The sequence below is a fragment of the Anolis carolinensis genome, chromosome 1, assembly GCF_035594765.1.
Source record: "Anolis carolinensis isolate JA03-04 chromosome 1, rAnoCar3.1.pri, whole genome shotgun sequence".
In the NCBI taxonomy this organism is placed as follows: Eukaryota; Metazoa; Chordata; class Lepidosauria; order Squamata; family Dactyloidae; genus Anolis; species Anolis carolinensis.
In genome coordinates, this window is record NC_085841.1 from 9,554,790 (window position 1) to 9,576,706 (window position 21,917).

A 21,917-nucleotide genomic window follows, 5' to 3' on the forward strand; every position below is an offset into this window, starting at 1 on the left:
ATAAGCGAATATGTTGGATAATGAGGAATTAAGGATAACCCTATTAAACATCAAATTAAGTTATGATTTTACAAATTAAGCACCAAAACAGCATGTTAGACAACAAATTTGGAAGAAAAAGTAGTTCAGTACACAGTAATGCTATATAGTAATTACTGTATTTATGAATTTAGCACCAAAATAGCACGATATATTGAAAGCATTGACTACAAAAATGCGTTGGATAATCCAGAACGTTGGATAAGCGAGTGTTGGATAAGTGAGACTCTACTGTAAATACTACATAGCATTACTGCGCATGGAACTACTTTTTCTGTCAAATTTGTTGTATAATATGATGTTTTGGTGCTTAATTTGTATAACGATTACCTAATTTGATGTTTAATTGGCTTTTCCCGAATCCTTTCTTATTATCCAACATATTCACTTATCCTGCCGGCCTGTTTACGTTGGATAAGTGAGACTCTACTGTATATTTCTAATCTTATATTATCTGCTCAGAACTGGATTATATGAGGCTCCTTCTTCACAGCTGTATAAAATGCACACTGAAGTGGATTATATGGTAGCGTGGAGTCAAGATAATCCAGTGCAAAGCAGATAATATAAGATTATAAATGGGTTATATAGCTGTGTTGAAGGGTCTTGAGTCTACACTGCCATATAATCCAGTGCAAATTAGATAATCTGTGGAAGAAGTCTAAGTGAGGCCTAAATCGGCCTGTCCCCTAACTGAAGCCTGGCTGTCCCTTGGCTGGTTGCTAGGCAACCAAGTGGGCAGAGATTAGCCCTCTAAACTGGCAGCAATTGGATAAAAAAATTATTGCTCTCCCTCTAATTAGGACTTTATTTTTCTTTTCTTTTTGTTGTATCAACCTTGAGGCGTGGATGATGGGTTGTGTTGTCAAATTTTGAGGTTGGGGGGCCTGTACTTTTGTTGTTTTGTGAATCGCCGTGATGCCATCACTCTTTTATATATATAGATAGTACAATATGGTAATTTATGGCCAGTATTGTGCTCTGCTAATAATATAATATTGTATGTAAATTTAATTTGTAAGCTGCTCTGAGTCCCCTAATAATAATAATAAATATTTATGCTTTATTTCTGCACACTGATTTTTGTTATTGTGTCACTAGTCCTCATCATGTTATATCTGAATATGTTGTTGAATTTGCTGAGCAATGCATAGATTCACTTTGGCCACTCTCTTTATTTCTGCTTTAAAACAATAGCAACAGCTTGGTAATTTTCTCAGGATATTTGACAAAGCCAGAAGAATGTGAAGAAGCAAAATGCAAAACATAGACTTTTTGAACTTCTACTCATCCCAAGCCTTGCTGCCAACAATAAACAAGATCCCCAAAGCTTACTCGGAACAGGGCATAATTAAAAGCAACCTGGCACCAATTAATTAGTGCTGTTTTCTAAATAAGCAGCAAAGAATGAAATATGCCTTCATAAAATAGTTCAGTGCTGAGCTGTTAGCAACTTGCCTTTGAAGAGTGAATGGAGCCATCCCATGGGGGTGCAGCCTATCTAATTCTCATCGATTAAACAAGTCCTCCTCCAGGAAAACAGAATGCTTCAAAAGCGGAAAAACCTTATCTGCAGACACATACCAGCGTTTTGGATGGGATAAAGGGGTAAGGTTTATTGGAAAATAGAAGGGCAATTCATACTGTTTGAAAGCCAAGCGCACGGACTTAAATTGTAAAGTGAACACTTACCCTTTGATTGCACCATCACAAGGAGCAATTGTGCTAAAGGGGACACTTCTGGCAACACTACGGGCCCACGTGGTTGAAATCAAGGTGCGGGTGATGGATCACTTACTCCCTCCCAAGAAAGCCTAAACAAAAGTCCAAAACATTCAGTCTTGCAAGAAACAAAGCAGGAAAGAAAAAGAAATTAATGATTATTACAGTTGATGCTAGTGTGGTAGAGTGGTTTCAGGGTTAGACTAGGATCTCAGGAGATCTGGGTTCAAAGCCTTGCTCAAGCCATGGAAACCCAACTGGGCAAGTCACACTGTCTGGGCCTTAAAGGAAGACAATGCAGACCTCTTCGGAATAGATTTTACTAAGAAGGGACACAAAAACATAGATATATGTATTCCACCCCCTGCTGTAGATCCTTGTATTTATGCAAGGATCTTTGGAGGCTTTTAAGCAGAGGCTGGATGGCCATCTGTCGGGGTGCTTTGAATGCGATTTCCTGCTTCTTGGCAGGGGGTTGGACTGGATGGCCTGTGAGGTCTCTTCCAACTCTATGATTCTATGATTCATATATATATGTGCTTTGTGAAGAGGAGAATCCCATCCCTTCAGCAATAATAATAATAATAATAATAATAATAATAATAATAATAATAATAATAATAATAATAAATTAATATTATTATTAATATATATTATATTAATATTATATATAATAATTGAGTTGTTGTATGTCTTTCGGGCTGTGTGGCCATGTTCCAGAAGTACAGTAGAGTCTCACTTATCCAAGCCTCGCTTATCCAAGCCTCTGGATAATCCAAGCCATTTTTGTAGTCAATGTTTTCAATGTATCGTGATATTTTGGTGCTAAATTCGTAAATACAGTAATTACAACATAACATTACTGCGTATTGGACTACCTTTTCTGTCAAATTTGTTGTATAACATGAAGTTTTGGTGCTTAATTTGTAAAATCATAACCTAATTTGATGTTTAATAGGCTTTTCCTTAATCCCTCCTTATTATCCAAGATATTCGCTTATCCAAGCTTCTGCCGGCCCGTTTAGCTTGGATAAGTGAGACTCTACTGTATTCTCTCCTGACGTTTCGCCCACATCTATGGCAGGCAACCTCTGAGGATGCCTGCCATAGATGTGGGCGAAACATCAGGAGAGAATACTTCTGGAACATGGCCACACAGCCCAAAAGACATACAACAACCCTGTGATCCCGGCCATGAAAGCCTTCGACAACATATATAATAATTATATTATTATATATAATATTATGATTATTATATAATTATAATTATTATAATTATATATTATTATATATAATAATATATAATAATATATTATGCCTAATCCCCGGGGCCACTGGTGGTGGCGCAGTGTGATAAAGCGCTGAGCTGCTGAACTTACAGACCGAAAGGTCCCAGGTTCAAATCCCAGGAGCAGAGTGAGCACCCGCTGTTAGCCCCAACTCCTGCCAACCTAGCAGTTCGAAAACATACAAATGTGAGTAGATAAATAGGTACTGCTCCGGCAGGAAGGTAATGGTGCTCCATGCAGTCATGCCGGCCACATGAACTTGGAGGTGTCTACGGACAACGCCGGCTCTTCGGCTTAGAAATGGAGATGAGCACCAACCCCCCAGAGTCGGTCACGACTGGACTTAACATCAGGGGAAAACCTTTACCTTTATCTTAAATGCCTGATCCCAGGAGCAAGCCATCAGAACAAATGCAATTAAGGCCAAGATCAAAAAATCAGCTGATGACCCAAAATGCAGACTGTGCAAGGAAACCGATGAAACCATTTATCATCTCTTCAGCTGCTGTAAGAAAATCGCGCTTACAGACTACAAACAGAGGCACACCTATGTGGCCCAAATGATTCATTGGAACTTATGCCTCAAGTACCACCTCCCAGCAGTAAAGAACTGGTGGGATCACAAACCTGCAAAAGTATTGGAAGATGAGCACGCAAAGATACTGTGGGACTTCCGAATCCAGACTGACAAAGTTCTGGAACACAACACACCAGACCTCACAGTTGTGGAAAAGAAAAAGGTTTGGATCATTGATGTTGCCATCCCAGTTGACAGTCGCATTGACGAAAAACAATAGGAAAAACTCAGCCGCTATCAGGATCATAGCATTTAATTATGGCAGTTAAAATGTGGTCATATTGCATTAATTCTACAGTGTAAATGTACCTCCTGTATTATTTTAGGCATTTAGTTCTTTAGTAACTGTGATCCATCTAGTATAATAGTCTACAATTGTCCTGTATATAAGCAAGTCCCTTAATTAAGCTATCAATAATACTTTCTTTGCATTTGTCTTGCAGTCCAAACATAATATTTTTTCAACTTACTATGTGTCACTAACATGTTTGCAAGGGTGCAGCTATATGAGGGAAGTAAACTCAGAAAAGCATGAAAAAACCCAGACATTGTAATATACTGACTGCTCCCTCTCCTGGCATAACAAGGTGAAACAACCAAACAAAGGTGTAGCTAATCTGCTCTCTCTGTGTGCAATTTGTTGTGTCAATATGGAAAGTACAGTACTTTCACGCTTTTCTCTGTCATCCTGAAGGTCTGTGTGATTTCCCTCCTGCATCTTATCAAATAGTGGGAGTTGAAGTCCAAAACATCTGGAAAGCCAAAGTTTGCCCATGCCTGCCATAGAGCATCTCACAGGACAAGCCTTATGATTTGTTCTGGCACCTTCCTCCAATGAATATGGTGCATTTCTCAATGAATTTCAGTTCTAACCACAATGGTGGCAGATCCTGCAACTGTATGGAAAGACCGTGGTCTCCATATGATTGTTGGACAACCAATACAGTCTCAGTTGATTCCCCCCCCTCACAAAAGTCAACATTGACACTGAAATACAACACCGCCTGAGCTCTGCGAGTGCAGCATTTTTCCGAATGAAGCAGGGAGTGTTTGAGGATCGGCCTCTCACTGAACATCGAGAAAACCAAAGTGCTCTTCCAACAGGCACCAGCTAATCCCTCTGCAAAGCCAGGAATACAGCTTAATGGTGTAACATTAGAAAATGTTGACTATTTCCGCTACCTTGGCAGCCACCTCTCCACAAAAGTCAACATCGACACTGAAATACAACACCGCCTGAGCTCTGCGAGTGCAGCATTTTTCAGAATGAAGCAAAGAGTGTTTGATGACCAGGACATCCATAGAGATACCAAGGTGCTTATTTATAAAGCCATTGTCCTTCCAACCCTGTTATAAGCCTGTGAAACGTGGACCGTCTACAGACGTCACACTCAACTCCTGGAACGATTCCACTAGCGTTGCCTCCGAAAAATCCTGCAAATCTCTTGAGAAGTCAGGCAGACAAATGCCAGCGTGCTGGAAGGATCAAAGACTACCAGCGATGCTCCTTTGCCATCAACTCTGCTGTGCTGGCCACGTTGTCCAAATGCCCGATCACTGTCTCCCAAAGCAGTTCCTCTACTCTCAACTCAAGAACGGAAAACATAATGTTGATGGACAGGAAAAGAGATTTAAAGATTGGCTTAAAGCTAACCTTAAAAAAGGTGGCATAGACACTGATAACTGTGAAGCCCTGGCCCTTGAGCACTCTAGCTGGAGGTCAGCTGTGACCAGCAGTGCTGTGGAATTCAAAGAGGCATGAATAGAGGGCGAAAGGGAGAAATGTGCCAACCCTGACTGAGACCGTCTTCCATCTGGAATCTGATGCCTTCACTGTGGAAGAACATGCGGGTCAAGAATAGGACTCCATAGTCACTTACCTACCCACCGCCTATTAAAAGTCGAATTACGTTATGATTTTACAAATGAAGCACCAAAAACATTGTGTTTTACAACAAATTGACAGAAAAAGCAGTCCAAAATACAGTAACATTATGTAGTAATTACTATATTTATAAATTTAGCACCAAAACATTGCAATATATTGAAAAAATTGTCTTAAAAAAGCATTGGCTACTAACAAATTGACTACAAATAAGATAGAACTGTATAAAATGAACTTACAGTAGCAACATTGTTGGAAATTAAATCCATATTTTTTTCCTTGCTGCCTAGAGAAACAGTTGTGGATTGGGGTGGGAGGCAAACTGCATTGGATAATCCAGAATGTTGGATAAGCAAGTGTTAGATAAGTGAGACTCTACTGTAAGTAAGTAAGTAAGTAACACAGTTTTATATGAAGAAGCTTTCTACACTTGTCTTATTCTATCTGTCTGTATTTGTAACCAAGTTCTATTTTTTTCTTATTGTGGTTGTTTATTACTCAGTTTCACATGACATTTGCAAATAATTGATCATGCATGCTGTACATCACCCTGAGTTCTCATGTGATGAAATCCAATATAAAAATGCTTCTATGTTTTTAATTATTCACCTTTTTATAACCCATCTTTCTCCTGACACGCTACAAGAAGTACTGGAGACTTCCGGGCTGTGGCGCAGGCTGGTGAGCAGCCAGCTGCAATAAATCACTCTGACCAAGAGGTCATGAGTTTGAGGCCAGCCCGTGGCGGGGTGAGCACCCAACAATAAAAAATAAAAAATAGCCCCTGCTCGTTGCTGACCTAGCAACCTGAAAGATAGTTGCATCTATCAAGTAGGAAATGAAGATACCACTTATAAAGTGGGGAGGCTAATTTAACTAATTTACGACTCCATAAAAATAATCGAGCCGCCGTTGGAAGGAGGAAGTGCCGTCGCAGTGGATGATGAACCAGCTGCTCCCCCTTGTGGCCGGAATCGAACATCCCCTCAGGAGAAGGTTAAATTGTCTCTGCGTCTGTCTCTGTCTCTTCTATGTGTATATGGCATTGAATGTTTGGCAGGGGCAGTCTCGATCTTAAAGCTTTCCAGCAGCTTTAAAAATGAACCAGTATACCTTTTCTCCTCCCACTTTCTGCCTTTATCCTCCTCTTACCTCACTTGCTGCAAACCTGAACTCAAAGTGCAAAAGTAGTTTGTACACAGTTAACTTCGCAGTCAAAAGGGGAAAAGCGAGGACAGTGTCGAATCTCGCCTTTTGCAGTTGGCTAAGGCAAAAGGCTGCAGTCTCTCTTACTTATCTCTTCTTCCTCATTAATAATATTTGCTATCTTGATCATTCTCGGATGTTGCTTTGCCATACATATCTTTGTTTCCATCTGTGAATTACTTACCAGCTCTAAACAGCTTCTGTGCCTCGAGCTGCAAAATGTCTTGAGTCAGTCCTGCTTCTCTTTTTTCAAAGGAAAGTGCATCTCCCTTATAGACTGACTTAAAAGATTATGCTTATATTTAAACACCGATTTTTCAAAACATTTGTTTAAGGAGATATTAATGATGCCCAGCATTCAGGAGAAGTGGGTTGTTGATATTTTGCCTGGCAGCGCTACTGGGAAACACAAAGATCCCACGAAGTAAAAGTCAACAGGAGTGGATGAAAATGAAGCACTTCTTGTAGAAGTCACTTTTTAATTTCTTAAATGGAAAATCTGGCTGAGGCGCTGCATTCGAGCATTTGGGCTCCTCTGTTATTTACATTTCAGAATTTGATTAGATTTACCCGAGAGGGGGGTTAACATACGAGCCAGGGGAAGTTGGGAGGTGTAACGAGAGGGCAACTAATAAAACAGCGGATTAAAGGCCACATCTTGGGTGGTTTTCAGTATTGCACTGACCAAGGACTGAACTGTAAAATACTTGGAGCTCAAAGAAATGAGAAGAATAATTCTCTACTACCATCCATTAGCTATATATTTATTTGATGAATACCAGCCTGGGTTACGCAAAAGAGGGAATAAAGCAGCATATCTGGATGTGCTAATGCAGATTGGAGATGCCATGGTTGCGTCTCTGATGCTTGCCGATGGAGCAGAGGACTCGTAGACACAGAAAACTGACAGACTCTCACACATCATTTTGAAAACAATTAGTAAGGTATCTCTCAAATAATAATAATAATAATAATAATAATAATAATAATAATAATAATAATAATAATATAGTTTATTTATATTCCGCTCTATCTCTCCGAGCGATTACAGAATACACATACGGCAAGCTTCAATGGATGCATTCAGTTAACAAGGACAGACAATACACAGAGAGAGGTAAGGCATTTCCCATCTTATTTCCAGCATCTTGGAAGCTGTGCCCGCATCCAGCCACCAGGGGTGCTGTCAGTCCATCTTCGATGCCGAGGAGCTTTGTCGTCCTTTATTACTCCTCCACTAAAGGCAGAACCTATTTATCTACTCACATTTCTGCTTTTGATCTGCTAGGTGGGCAGGGAGCTGGGGTAATGATGGGTGCTCACCCCGACCCAGGCTCGAACTGCTGACCTTTTTTTCAGCAGGATTTTTCTGCAGCTAGCGGTTTAACCTGCTGTGCTAAGCCCAGCCCCAATTTTAATTAGCAATAATCGTGCCTCAGATTAACCTCATTGGCTGTGATGTCTCATGGGCCTTGTAGTCCCGTTCCTAGTACTATTGTGGCAGACGAAGAGGAAAACATGGGATTTACACCGTTTCAGCCAGAAACGGAGCCCCTGCACCTGCAGGATGTTTGCCCTCAAGAAGTTAGCCAAACAAGCCTTGGGCAGAATTCTCCCCCGTTTTTTCAAAAGGACAATTATAATAAAGATAGAGGCGCTAGGGAGGCGAATCGCCGGAGCGCCAGAATCGCAGCCAAACAATTAGCTGATTAGGTCTGCTTCCCTTGGGAAATTCTAAGGAGTCATGCATCTGGACAAAGTTGAGTTTCATTTCTAGTTCTCCAGGGAAAATGTTATTCTGGCGGGAAGCGAGTCCCTATTTAGGTGTTTTCCCGTGAAGGAAACCTTGCGGAGTCAACTCGTCAGCTTGAGGAGTGAGATCGTGTGTGGACTTCGTGATCCCAGTTCCTCGTTCCCGGACCAAGTTTCAAGCCGCCTTGTTTCACGGACCTTGCCACGGACCTAGTTCTTGTTCCTTGTTGCCTCGTATCAAGTCTTGCTTAGCCAAGTATCTAGTTGTTTTCCAGCCTTGTTGTCTAGCCTCCATGGACTAAAGAACTTGTCATCTCCCCACACTTTGCTTGGCAAAGTGTGTGTTTCGGTTATTGGATTATAACTTTGGACTCTAATATCTCATATTGGACATTGTTTTCCTGGACTATATTTGACCTTTCCTGAAAGGTCTATTTCTGAACTATATTCTTCACTTGTTTTTATTGACTTTATATATTTCCTTAATAAAGATATTAGATAGATTCTGGTCTCTGCGCATGGTTATTGGTGCTCCGCAGCCTGGGTCCTGACATTGGCTATGATACTGCCACTGTGCAAAGCTATAGTATGCCCTTGGTTCAACTTTAAAAAAAAATAGGCGTACCAGTGTTCATCAACACTATCAATTTCCCACGAGTCTGCACTAGGATTTGGTCATTTTATGAAATATTTGTGGTCCTTGTCATGGAGTAACATCAGGCTATGTTGTACAAATTGTCTTGGAACACTAAAAACAGGGCAGAGTCTGGGAAAGCCTTTGGACTACCTCTCTCAGAATCCACCAGTCAAACGCTATAAGAAAAAGATTCTGATAATATAAGGATGATCTTGCCATAACCTACACCCCGATATTATGCCATTTCCAGGACTTGGGAGAGCCCATGGATAAGATACCCACAGTGGACACTTTCTCTCTGAGCATGTCCGGCTTCTCCAACATGTTTTTCCATATGTTTTTCCTCTTGGCTCTATCTGTACATTTGCCCATGGTGAAAGTGGTGCATGCTGCTCCATCTTCTCACTGGCTATGCTTTGAGAGTGCAGTTATATATGTAGTGAGGAGTGGGGGCGGGCATCTAAAAGGCTCTGTAGGACTGCAGTGAGAAAGTTTGGAAATAACTAGTCCATTAACATTATATAAACTGTTATAATCTTTCCAGCAGTGTAGTTTAACTTGCTAATGAATCAATAGATTTCTAAATATATATATAGTACGTACTAGGGTTGTGCTTTTGGGGTAAACCTTGGACCGTTTTGTGTCCCGGATTTCGGTGGAGGCCCAAATCCGTTTTTGGGAAGCCTCCCGAAATTGGGAGAGCAGATATCTGCTTTCGATCTGGGGTGCCAAAAGATCCATTTTCTATAGCTCATTATGGGGGGGGGGGTGGTCCTAGGCTCCCCTTCTTGTGCACTTTAAAGAGGCTTTCTTCTTACCTGCTTTTTCTTTCTACTCTAGAGGAGGTGCTCGACTGCAGCTAATAGCAAGCACACATGCTTTCTGGGCCTGCACGCCACACACACACTCTCCTTTCCAAGGATAGTGCGTGTGTGGTGTGCTGGGCCAGAAAACATGCCTCTGTCCGTGCTTGCAGCTGAGCGCCTCCTCTAGAGCAAACGTTTCTGGGCCTGCATGCCACACGCACTTTGAGGCAATGAGGCTGCTCTGCCCACCGGGAGTGGGGTTCCCATTACATGCTCCTGAAGTAAGGAAAGAAATAAAAGAAACGAAGGAAATGGGAGAAACAAATTCCATGCGCAACTGTATTACGTACTCATTAGGATGAGAGGTCTTCCATTAGTAGATTCAGTTAAGTCAAGAAGACCTGAGGAGAGGGCAAGATTGGTGATAATACAATATGTAGTTCTGTTGCTGGGTACAGAACTCAGCATAAAAATAGCTGGGAAACAATTGAAAAAGAATAACTATTCTTTCTTCTTCCCTGTTCGTTCTTTTCCCCTGTCATTGACTATATTCTGATGTTGTTAGATCACATACATATCCTGGTTTTCATCTATGAAATGTTGCAAGGTATGTTCATCTGTTGAAAGCGGGAATTTTCTAGAAAACTATAAATATCTCTCCAAGATTGATTGTCACCAAATAGCATTCCGCTTCTTTCTGAAAAGAACTAGATATTAGAGTTGTGCTTTCAGAGTAAACCTTGACCCGTTTCATCTCCCGGCTTTCAGTGGAGGCCCCAATCCATTTTTGGGAGCCTCCTGTAATTGAGAGGGCAGATAACTGTTTTTGCTCTGGGGTGCCAAAAGATCAATTTTCTATCTGGCCATTATGGGGGAGGGCTTCCCAGGCTCCCCTTCCTGTCATAGGCATTTAAGCTGTTTCTACTCTAGAGGAGAGGCATTTAGCTGCAGGCACTGGCACTCACTTTAAGAAAGCTTCTTACCTGTTTCCCTACTTTAGAGGAGAGGCACTCAGCTGCAGGCACTGGCACTCACTTTAAGAAAGCTTCTTACCTGTTTCTCCACTTTAGAGGAGAGGCACTCAGCTGCAGGCACTGGCTCTCACTTTAAGAAAGCTTCTTAGTTTCTCCACTTTAGAGGAGAGGCACTCAGCTGCAGGCACTGGCACTCACTTTAAGAAAGCTTCTTACCAGTTTCTCTACTCCGGAGGTAAGTTTTGTTTCTTATTCTAGAGGAGGTGCTCAGCTGCAGGCAGGCTGCATGCCACACACACACACACACACACACTCTCCAGGGCAAGGAGACTGGTCACGAAAAGCAGGCGAGGAGACGAGAATCAGCTCCTGCTTGCTTTTGTGTCAAGCTGATTCTCATGCAGGGAGGGAGCTTCTCGTTATATGCTCCCGAAAGTATGAACGTAACGAAAGAACGAATGTAATGAAGGAAAGCAGATTCCGTGCACAACTCAACTGGATATGTTATCCCTTTTAGATGACGATGATGATGATAAAGATATGGTCTTTTGGATACTCTGAATATGAGCTGACTATTACTCCTCTTCACAGAAATTATGTGGTTTACCCACAGAACAGGTATTATCACTTTTAGACGAGTGAACAGAGGGTTTGTAGGCAATATGATAACCACAATCTGAACATTAAAAATGAAACTTCAAAAATGTTGTTCAGTTAATCAGGGCATCTTTTGTTTTAGTAGATTAGAAGGAGTTGTGTTGATAGAATGGATTAATTGATTAAAAGTTGCAGCGTTAAGGGGGAAAGAAAGCAGAGCGGAGGTCATTCTGTTTCTTTGCAGATAATAACAGATAGCAGAGAGAAGAGAAAAATGGGGGTGGTGGATAGAAAATATGTTAACTCCTTGACTGGAGCATGCCCTTTCATTCTCAGCACTTACACTGTCAAGAAGCCATTTTGCCGAATTGCCTCTTTCTACAGGAATACCATGCAACAGTTACTTCTAAGTGGCTTTATAGGGGATTCTCACCCACACCTTATAATAAACCGAGCGTGCAGATAACATATCTTTTCGTGCTTTTAAAGTGCTTGGATGATAACTGTGAAAAATTATCTCACGAAGGTTACCGAGCGGTACCTGTGGCCATTTTCTCATGACCCCTGTGAGATAAAGTTTACTGCCTTAGATCATGATGCATTGTCAAATAACAGGTTTAGCTTGTCTGGCCAACAAGAAGTAATTGAGGAGTGTTATAGCTTTAAAATCCATGTTCCAAGGAATTGGGAGCGTCTGAGCTGTTAGACCTGAACAAAATAGGTCAACACGGGGAGAATAAAGTTTTCTCTATTTGTTCCCCTTTCTCTTTACAATTCAAGTTCTTTCTTTTTATCTGTGAAACCATTTCATGGCAATCCCTGAAAATCCCATGGAAGGACCTAGAAGAGCCTTTCCCCTTTTAATTGCAGGAGACAATTAAAAAGGAAAATAATTATCCATGTCTGGGTGATGATAGCAGCATGCCAACCTGAATTATTTATCTTCACATTTCCCTACATTTCCAAGGCCTCTGTCACCATTTATTGCTATATGACAGAGGCCTCATTTTATATACACATAAACAAAGATAACAGCTCTATTATTTCTGTACTTTAAGAATGCAACTACTAATAAACTAAGACCTGGGCCAACCCTACCCTTTGGCAGATCACGTTTAAGGAAAAGGAAAGGAATTGTCGATTGATTTATTGTGTTGTTGAAGGCTTTCACGGCCAGAATCACTGAGTTGCTGTGGCCATGTTCCAGAAGCATTACCTCCTGACATTTCACCCACATCTATGGCAGGCATCCTCAGAGATTGTGAAGTTTGTTGGAAACTAGGCAAGTGGTGTTTATATATCTGTGGAATAATGTCCAGGGTGGGAGAAAGAACTCTAGGCAAGTTGGAGGCAAGTGTGAATATTGCAGCTAGCAAGCTTGATTAGCCTTGCAGCTTCAAAGCCTGGCTGCTTCCTGCCTGGGGGAATCTAATTGCAACATTCACACTTGCCTCCAAAGGACAAGAGTTCTTTCTCCCACCTGGACATTCCACACATGTATAAATTCTACTTGCCTAGTTTCCAACAAACTTCACAACCTCTCTGAATGCCTGCCATAGATGTAGGCAAAATGTCAGGAGTGAATGCTTCTGGAATATGGCCATATAGCCTGGAAAACTCACAGCAACCCAATGTATTTATGTTACGCTTTGCTGTTAGAAATGGGGAAGAGGTGCTTTGAGTTTTTCTGTCTCTGATGCTAAAATAATGCAAATGGGCAGGAGGTGACATTTGCCACTTCATTTTAGGCAGCAAATGTCTTGGTCAGCAATAATTAACATTATTTTTAGTGCTGTGTTCATACCATTTCCCCCTCTCTAGGATCTGTATAGCCTGGGAAAAAAAACCCGAGCTGGAGTAATTGATTTGTGTTCCTTCTTTAGGCTCTTTCAAAGCATATTGTATTCCATTATTTAGTTGATTTCCATGCTAAAAAGAAACTCACTTTTCTATTGAATACCCAAAACAGAACCTCTCCATATGAAAAAAGTTTCTAAAAGTCCCAGAATTTGCTCCTGCACAAACCAAGGTCAGGCACAGGAGTTGGAATCATCCTCTCCAAATAAGGAGTCTAACAAAGAGGAATTGATGAGAAACTCTCATGGGAAAGCACCTGGTGAAACCGACCTCAGCAAGGAGGCACGTTTGCAGACTAGAGCAGATAGCCAGCTTCGTAGATCAACACTGTTTTGTGGAAAGCAGAAATTTCAGAGCAGACGTAATGCTTGCATGTCTAGTTAATAGGAGCTAATTGACACTCTGATTTCAGTTCAGGCAATGTGGCTTTCAAGTATGGCTAGGCCTTGGTTCTCTAATTCCTGTTTCAAGTCTTATCCAACGTTCTGGATTATCCAACGCATTTTTGTAGTCAATGTTTTCAATAAATTGTGTTCTTTTTCCCACCCAGGAACTTCCACAGATATATAAACCTCCCTTGCTTAGTTTCTCCATACCTCACAACCTCTGAGGATGCCTGTCATAGATGTGGGCGAAATGTCAGGAGATAATACTTCTGGAACATGGCCATCCTGCCTGGAAAACACACAACAATCCTGTGATTCTGGCCATGAAAGCTTTCGACGTAGTCTTCTGCAACCTTTGCATGTGCTGGGCCACTACTTTCTTTGGTGTCAACCATACTTCATGCTGATTGGGGATGAAGGCAGTGATAGTGTAGGACTGCTTTTGTACCAGGTTTGGGAAACTGGCACAAGGAATAAAGATCCTTCTCTTTCTAGGATGCTAGCTTTGTGCATTTGAGGCAAAAAAATGGGTGCAAGAAAAAGACAGGATAGAAATCGAGCTCCGACTTTATTTTCTTGCTGCTAATGTTTGCAATCATAGGACAGGCCGCCTGTCAATCATCAAGTTTGTATCCGCCCCTTGTTCAGGGCTCTGAGAGGGAAGGAGCCATTTTTAAGTTAGTCTCACTTAAGGAAGCTTAGCTATAGAACATAGACCAGCTCATCCCATAGAAAAGCTTCATATCTCAATAACATCCGGGGATATAGAACATCAGAGAAAACAGAAACGGAAATTGCAGGGGAAAAGGTCCCAAAGGCTCTGGCTGAGAGCTTACAGCCTCTCAGCCTCACAATTTCTGAGGGAAACAGCCCTAAAGTTTCCAAAGAAACCTCGGAGAAAGAACAGCACCACAGATCCATGGAACCCCAGCTGAAACATCTACAAGCCTTGGTTGGTAGGTCCACTCGATACCCAAATGCATTTGGAATCGGTAGTGGGTCCCGCATCAGCTAGGCCCATATAATAGACAGCCTGGGAGAGGTTATAAGAGGGTTTTCACAGTTATCCAAAGCCAATTGCCTGTCCCCTGGGGACAAGACTGAAAGGGCCAACAGTTTATTAAGGAAACCTTGAAGTGTTATTTGACTCCTTGAAAATTTATTATTTGTTCAATAATAAAGACTTTGTTATCGCATTAAAGACTCAAAGGACTATCCTTTTCAGGAAAATTCTCGAGAACCTCTCTTTGAGGCGCCCTGGCTTCCCGCGGGGCATAAAGTATACGTCCTATACAAAGACAATAGTTACAGGCCCAGCGCGTGACAGAACAGATATATAAACCTCCCTTACTTAGTTTCTCCATACCTCACAACCTCTGAGGATGCCTGCCATAGATGTGGGCAAAACGTCAGGAGAGAATACTTCTGGAACATGGCCATCCTGCCCGGAAAACACACAACCCTGTGATTCCGGCCAAGAAAGCTTTCAACAACACATAGTCTTCTGCAACCTGGGCCACTACTTGCTTTGGTGTCAACCACACTTCATGTTGATTGGGGATGAAGGCAGTGATAGTGTAGGACTGACTGCTTTTGTACCAGGTTTGGGAAACTGGTGCAAGGAATAAAGATCCAGCTTTGTGCATTTGAGGCAAAAAAAAATGGATGCAAGAAAAAGACAGGAGAGAAATCACCCATCTTGCTGCAGTATTAATGGGCACGTCTCCACCCATTTACTAGAATAATTTTCTTGCAACTGCCAGGCCGTGGTTCCAGTATCATTCTCTTTCTTCCGCTGTGCAAAGAGGGGGTGGGTTATTTAAACTCACTATCAAACAGAATCAAAATCAAAGTGAGCTAATTTTTCTGAAACACTAATCATTTTAAAGCTATTGAACTAAATATAGAGGCAGTTCATTAAATCATTAAAACTGCCTGCAATAATCCTCACAAAGTCATTACAGCAGTATTCCCTAGCCAGAGAGGTAGGTTTGCCTTAAGCACAGTTTAATCAAATTAGATAGCAGGCCTATGTCATGGGGTTTCTCCTATTGATATTCATTAAAAATACATGATTTATCACTAATCTATGTAAGGTATATTCCAAATTAATTTTGTAAGTGTTCAGGTGGTGAGGGAGGTTGGGGAGCAGGTAAGGAAAACAGCAGGGCCTATTGTTACAGTAGAGATTTAAAATGAAGGCATTCTTACTTTTATAATGTGCCGATGGCGTCTCTTGGAAATATGTCCATGTTTTCTCAGTGATTCTCTCTGGTTAAAATGCTAACTGTGCTAACAAAATACAAAAGGCATGGCCACTATATCGTTTTAGATTATAGTGTTTCAATCTTCCTCCTAATGTGCCTAATGCATATGGTAGGGGTTAGTGTGCCTTCAAGATGTTTCTGACTTATGATGAACCTATCAAAGGGATTTCTTGCAAGATTTGTTCAGAGGAGGTTTATTTATTTATTTGCAGTATTTATATTCCGCCCTTCTCACCCCGAAGGGGACTCAGGGCGGATCACATTATATACATATAGGGCAAACATTCAATGTCCATATACACATAGAAACGAGACAGAGACAGACGCAGAGGCAATTTAACCTTCTCCCGAGGGGATGTTTGATTCTGGCCACAGGGGGGAGCAGCTACTTCATCATCCACTGTGATGGCACTTCCTCATTCCAAGGTCGTAAATTAGTCAAATTTGCCTCCCCACTTTTATCAGTGGTACCTTATTTCCTACTTGATAGATGCAACTATCTTTCAGGTTGCTAGGTCAGCAATGAGCAGGGGCTATTTTTTATTTTTTCATTGACAGGTGCTCACCCTGCCACGGGGGGGGGGGGGGGGCTCAAACTTATGACCTCATGGTCAGAGTGATTTATTGCAGCAGGCTGCTCACCAGCTTGCACCACAGCCCGGCCCCTTGCCTTCGTCTTCCCCTGAGACGGAAAGAGTGAGGTCATGCAGTGGGTTTCCATGGCTTAGCAGGGATTTGAACCCTGGTCTCCAGACAGCCATAGTCCCATATGCAATAATATACTTACTTTATATTCTGCTTTATCTTCCCGAGCGGACTCAGAGTGGATTACAGGTACATATATGCTAAACATTCAGTGCCGTTATACAATTGACAAAGACAGACAGTACACAAACAGAGGCAAGTCTTCTCTCTTATTTTCATCTCTGGCATCTGGAGGCTGTGGTTGACTTGGCCATGGGGAGGTGCTATTGTTTCATTCTTCCATGCCAAGGATCCTGTCGCCCATGGATGCCAGCATGTTTTTCAGGCACCTTTTACCTCCCCGCCAAAGCGGTACCTATTTATCTACTCATATTGCTGTTTTCGGAGCCCCGGTGGCGAAGTGTGGAACCCTGGTGGCGAAGTGTGTTAAAGCACTGAGCTGCTGAACTTGCAGGTCGAAAGGTCCCAGGTTCAAACCCCGGGAGCGGTGTGAGCGGCCGCTGTTAGCTCCAACTCCTGCCAACCCAGCAGTTCGAAAACATGCCAATGTGAGTAGATCAATAGGTACTGCTCCGGCAAGAAGGTAACGGCGCTCCATGCAGTCATGCCGGCCACATGACCTTGGAGGTGTCTACGGACAACGCTGGCTCTTAGGCTTAGAAATGGAGATGAGCACCAACCCCCAGAGTCAGACATGACTCGACTTAACGTCAGGGGAAACCTTTACCTTTTATTGCTGTTTTCAAACTACTAGGTAGACAGAAGCTGAGCTGATGGCAGGAGTTCAGCAAAACATTATTACAAAAACTTTGTATGGGCTGGAAGGCCATGATGGCCGAAAAATAGCCTGGGACTAGGTACTGCCCCTGGGCCAGACATGACGATGGGAACCAAACGGTTACCCTGAATATCATGCTTTGAGTAGCGACAGGATCGCTGTCTTTATATGTCAGAAGGGAATTTGTGTAGAAGACAGAACCATTCACCTCTACTGCTCCAGTCAGTAGAATATAAACAAATTGATTTAAATGAGAAGAAAAGAGATTCCACCTAAACCAGTGGTTCTCAACCTGTGGGTCCCCAGATGTTTAGACCTTCAACTCCCAGAAATCCTAACATCTGGTAAACTGGTTGGGATTTCTGGGTTGTAGGCCAAAATACCCAGGGACCCACAGGTTGAGAACCACTGGGTTAAACCCTTGTGCTGCTGAACAGCTGACCTGAAGGTTGGCATTTTGATCCGCAGGACGAAGTGAGCTTTTTGCTGTTAGCCCTAGCTCCTGCCAATCTAGCAGTTCGAAAACATACAAATATGAGTAGATAAATAGGTACTGCTTCGGCAGGAAAGGCATAAAGATGCTCCAAGCAATCATGCCAGTCACCTGACCTGGAGGTGACAATGCAAGTTCCTTGACTTGGAAATGGAGAAGAGTACCTCCCCCAGAGACAGAGATGAGCACCGCCTCCAAAGCCGGAAATGAAAGGAGAAGCCTTTGCCTTTGATGGTATATGTGTGCCTCATTGTATTATAACAACGCACTGAATGTTTGCCTGTATGTTTACACTGTAATCCGCTCTGAGTCCCCATGGGGAGAAGGATGGAATATTAATAAAGAGTTGTTGTTGTTGTTGTTGTTGTTGTTGTTATTTCCAATTGAATGTTCTTTTTTGGGCATGGTTTTGGCTGTATTGCTCTTTGTAAAATTGTAAGGTGCATTGAATCCAAATTTTGGACAACACAACTTCTTAGTCTTCAAATAACACCCAGTGCAGTGCTCTACTGAGAACACAATACAGTTCTGAGTACCAGAAGCATACGGCAGGTAAATGCTACATGCATATAGATGTTTCTATATACTTTAAAAGCCCAGATGGCATAGGTAAGAGTCAATGAAGCAAGCAGGACTCCTTGTGAGTAAATTTGCATAGTTTAATCCATTCATCAAATGCATATGATAGGGTATTCATCAAACAGATTCTTTCCAAAAACAACAAAGGTTTTAAAATAGGCTTATGCCACAATTTTTTAAAGCTTTATGTCTTCACAAGACTCTTTAGCACTGTTTAAAACTTTTATGGCATAAGTTACAGCAAACTAACTCTGCTCCCTCAAGAAAACCTTTGCTGCATAAGTAACGGGCTTACTTACTCATGCATCATGCACAGTACATGGTGTGTGTTGCAAAAATCTCCTAGTTTTATATCTATCTGAAGCATTTTGTCAAATACATAACCACAAAAAGAGAAAGTGCATTGTACAGATTTATATATTTTCAATTTAAGAGCTCAATTCATATCTGCTTATGAACAAGCAACTGGATGACTGCGGGGAATTCACGGGTGAGTCTGTATCTCCCAAAGAATTGTGGATCCAGCTCAGGCATGGGCAAACTTCGGTCCTCCAGGTGTTTTGGACTTCAACTTCCACAATTCCTAACAGCCTACTGGCTGTTAGGAATTGTGGGAGTTGAAGTCCAAAACACCTGGAGGGCCGAAGTCTGCCCATACCTGATCTAGTTAGATCTCCAATATACAATATACAATGTATATTGTATATTGTATATTGCGATCCTTTGTTGTTTGAGTATGATGGCCTTCCAAGTGTGTCTTGGCGGTGGATACGTAGGTGACTGTAGAGCCCTATTCTTGATCTGCATGTTCTTCCACAGTGAGGACATTGGTTTCCAGGTGGAAGGTGGTCCCATGGCAGAGAGACACTAACTGTGCTGCTAAGAAAAAGATCTATGCTAGTGCAAAAACTGAGGTCCGAAGAAGGACCAGAGAACTCAAGAACATCTGTTGGACAAGAAAGGCTGAAGAAATCCAACACTTGGCATATATCCATGATGCTCAGAGATTTTTTTAAAGCCACAAAGGTCATCTATGGACCAAGAAATCATGGCATGTACCTTCTACGCTCATCAGATGGAGCCAAACTTCTGAAGGACAAAAAAATCAATTGCACTACGTTAGAAAGAGCACTACCACAACCTCCTGAATTGCAGTTCCAACGTGGCCGAAGAGGTTCTCTCACAAATCCCACAACAACAAACCAGGGATGAGCTTGCAACACTGCCTAGTTTGGAGGAAGTCAGCAACACCATCAGCCAACAAAAAAAAAATACAAAGTCAGTGGACCTGATGGGATCTGTGACGGTGCGAGTGGCGTCATCTATATGTCGAATTGTAACTTGCAAGATTTGATGATTTGATTTGATGCCTGATTTTGCCTTTACCCTGTAAATGTAGTTGGATTGATTGGTTATTTATAGCTGTCAATCAATGTTGATTGCACCAGTTATATCGCTCCCTCAGCTCAATTGTTTGACTCCACCCTTTCCTGGAGTAGGACAGTGTTTCCTTTTTCATTCCACCATCAAGCTTTCTACCAGATGGACGTGAGAGAGAGACTTGGCTCTAAAAACCCTTGATTAGGTTACCTCTCAGCACCAATTCTGAGGTTCTTACCCTTGAGACTTATGCTTCATGTTCAGGGCCAACCTGGACAACGTTGAGGAGTCTCAAGCGCCTTCAGATCAGTTCTTTGGCATCAGAGGAAGACTGTGTCTTCAAACATAGGCCATTTGGACTGAGGCTGAGGATCGCTCCTGCATTCACAGCCATTGAGAAAGAGGGACCTGGAAAAGCTTCTCAGCTGCAGAGCTCCTTGGACTTAAGACAACCAAAGACTGTAATGTATATTTTCCTTTACCCCTTTGAAACTTATTGGGATAACCTTTTGTGAACAATAAAACCAGTTTTAAGTTATCTACAGTGTTTTGGTCCTTGGGAGTTCCAGTTTCCCTAAAGGAGGGCAAGAAGCAATCCCCTGGGGAAAGATGTCACGTCCATGCCTCTTTTGCTAAGAGTTATAGCCCCAGACGCGACGGCACAGGATCCCTGATGAAATCTTTAAAGAGGGTGGACCTGAGCTGGTACAACAATGCCACCAGCTCATTGAAAAAGTGTGGATGATGAGAAAATCCCAGCAGATTTCAAGGATGTCACCATCATCACCCTTTTTAAAAAAGGGGGAAATAACAGACTGCGAAATGCATACACAGAGTCATGAGTAAATGGGTAAGTTCACAAGCAAGCAGTAATTAGTAGTCATGGTTGGATCTAGGTGCAGATACTCAGGAAAAGAAAATATTTAGGTAAGTGAAAGTTTAACTCTATTCTGCTTTGATCAGACGTCACCTGTAATACTGTGTTCAGTTCTGGGAGCCACAATTCAAGGAGGATATAGACAAGCTGGGAGATGTCTAGAGAAGGGTGACCAAATAATTGAAGATTTGGAAGCCAATCTCTATGAAGAGCTAGGTAGAAGAGGAGAAGATAGCCATGTTTAAATATCTAAAAGGATGTCATATTGAGGAGGGAGCAAGCTTGATTTCTGTTGCTCTAGAAACCAGAACAGAACAATGGATTCAAAATGCAGTAAAAGAGATTCCACCTAAATTTTAGGAAGAACTTCCTGATGTGTTGTCGAAGGCTTTCATGGTCGGGATCACAGGGTTATTGTATGTTTTCCAGGCTGTATGGCCATGTTCTAGAAGTATTCTCTCCTGACGTTTCACCCACATCTATGGCAGGCATCCTCAGAATGAGGATGAGGCATCCTCTGAGGAAAACATACAACACCCAACTTCCTGATGGTAAGAGCTGTTTGACAGTAGAATATGCTGCCGAGTAGCCTTCTCTGGTTGTTTTTAAGCAGAGGCTTGATCAGACATGGGTAAACTTCGGCCCTCCAGGTGTTTTGGACTTCAACTCCCACTATTCTCCCAAAACACATGGATCGCCAAAGTTTGCCCATTCCTGGTTGGGAGTGCTTTGATTGTGTGTTCCTACGTGGGAGAATGGAGTTGGCCTGGATGACCCTTGTGGTCTCTTCCAACACTTATGGTTCTATAATGATAGAATCATAGAATCGTAGAGTTGGTAGAGACCTCCTGGGCCATCCAGTTCAACCTTCTGCAAGAAGCAAGAAGATCTAATTCAAAGCAAAGGCATTCCATGTTCCAGCTGTTTCAAGAAGACATCTTTTCCACCATATAGCAGTCCTGTGTGTTGTCTTTCCCACTGCGAGGAAATTAGTTTGTGATCACTGAAATTTGCTGGTCTATGCCCATGTTAATGTCAGACCGTGGGCGAGAGCGGGAAGTGGCTGGAATATTCAGTTCAGAGAGGGGTCTCCTGATATGAGGAGAGCTTT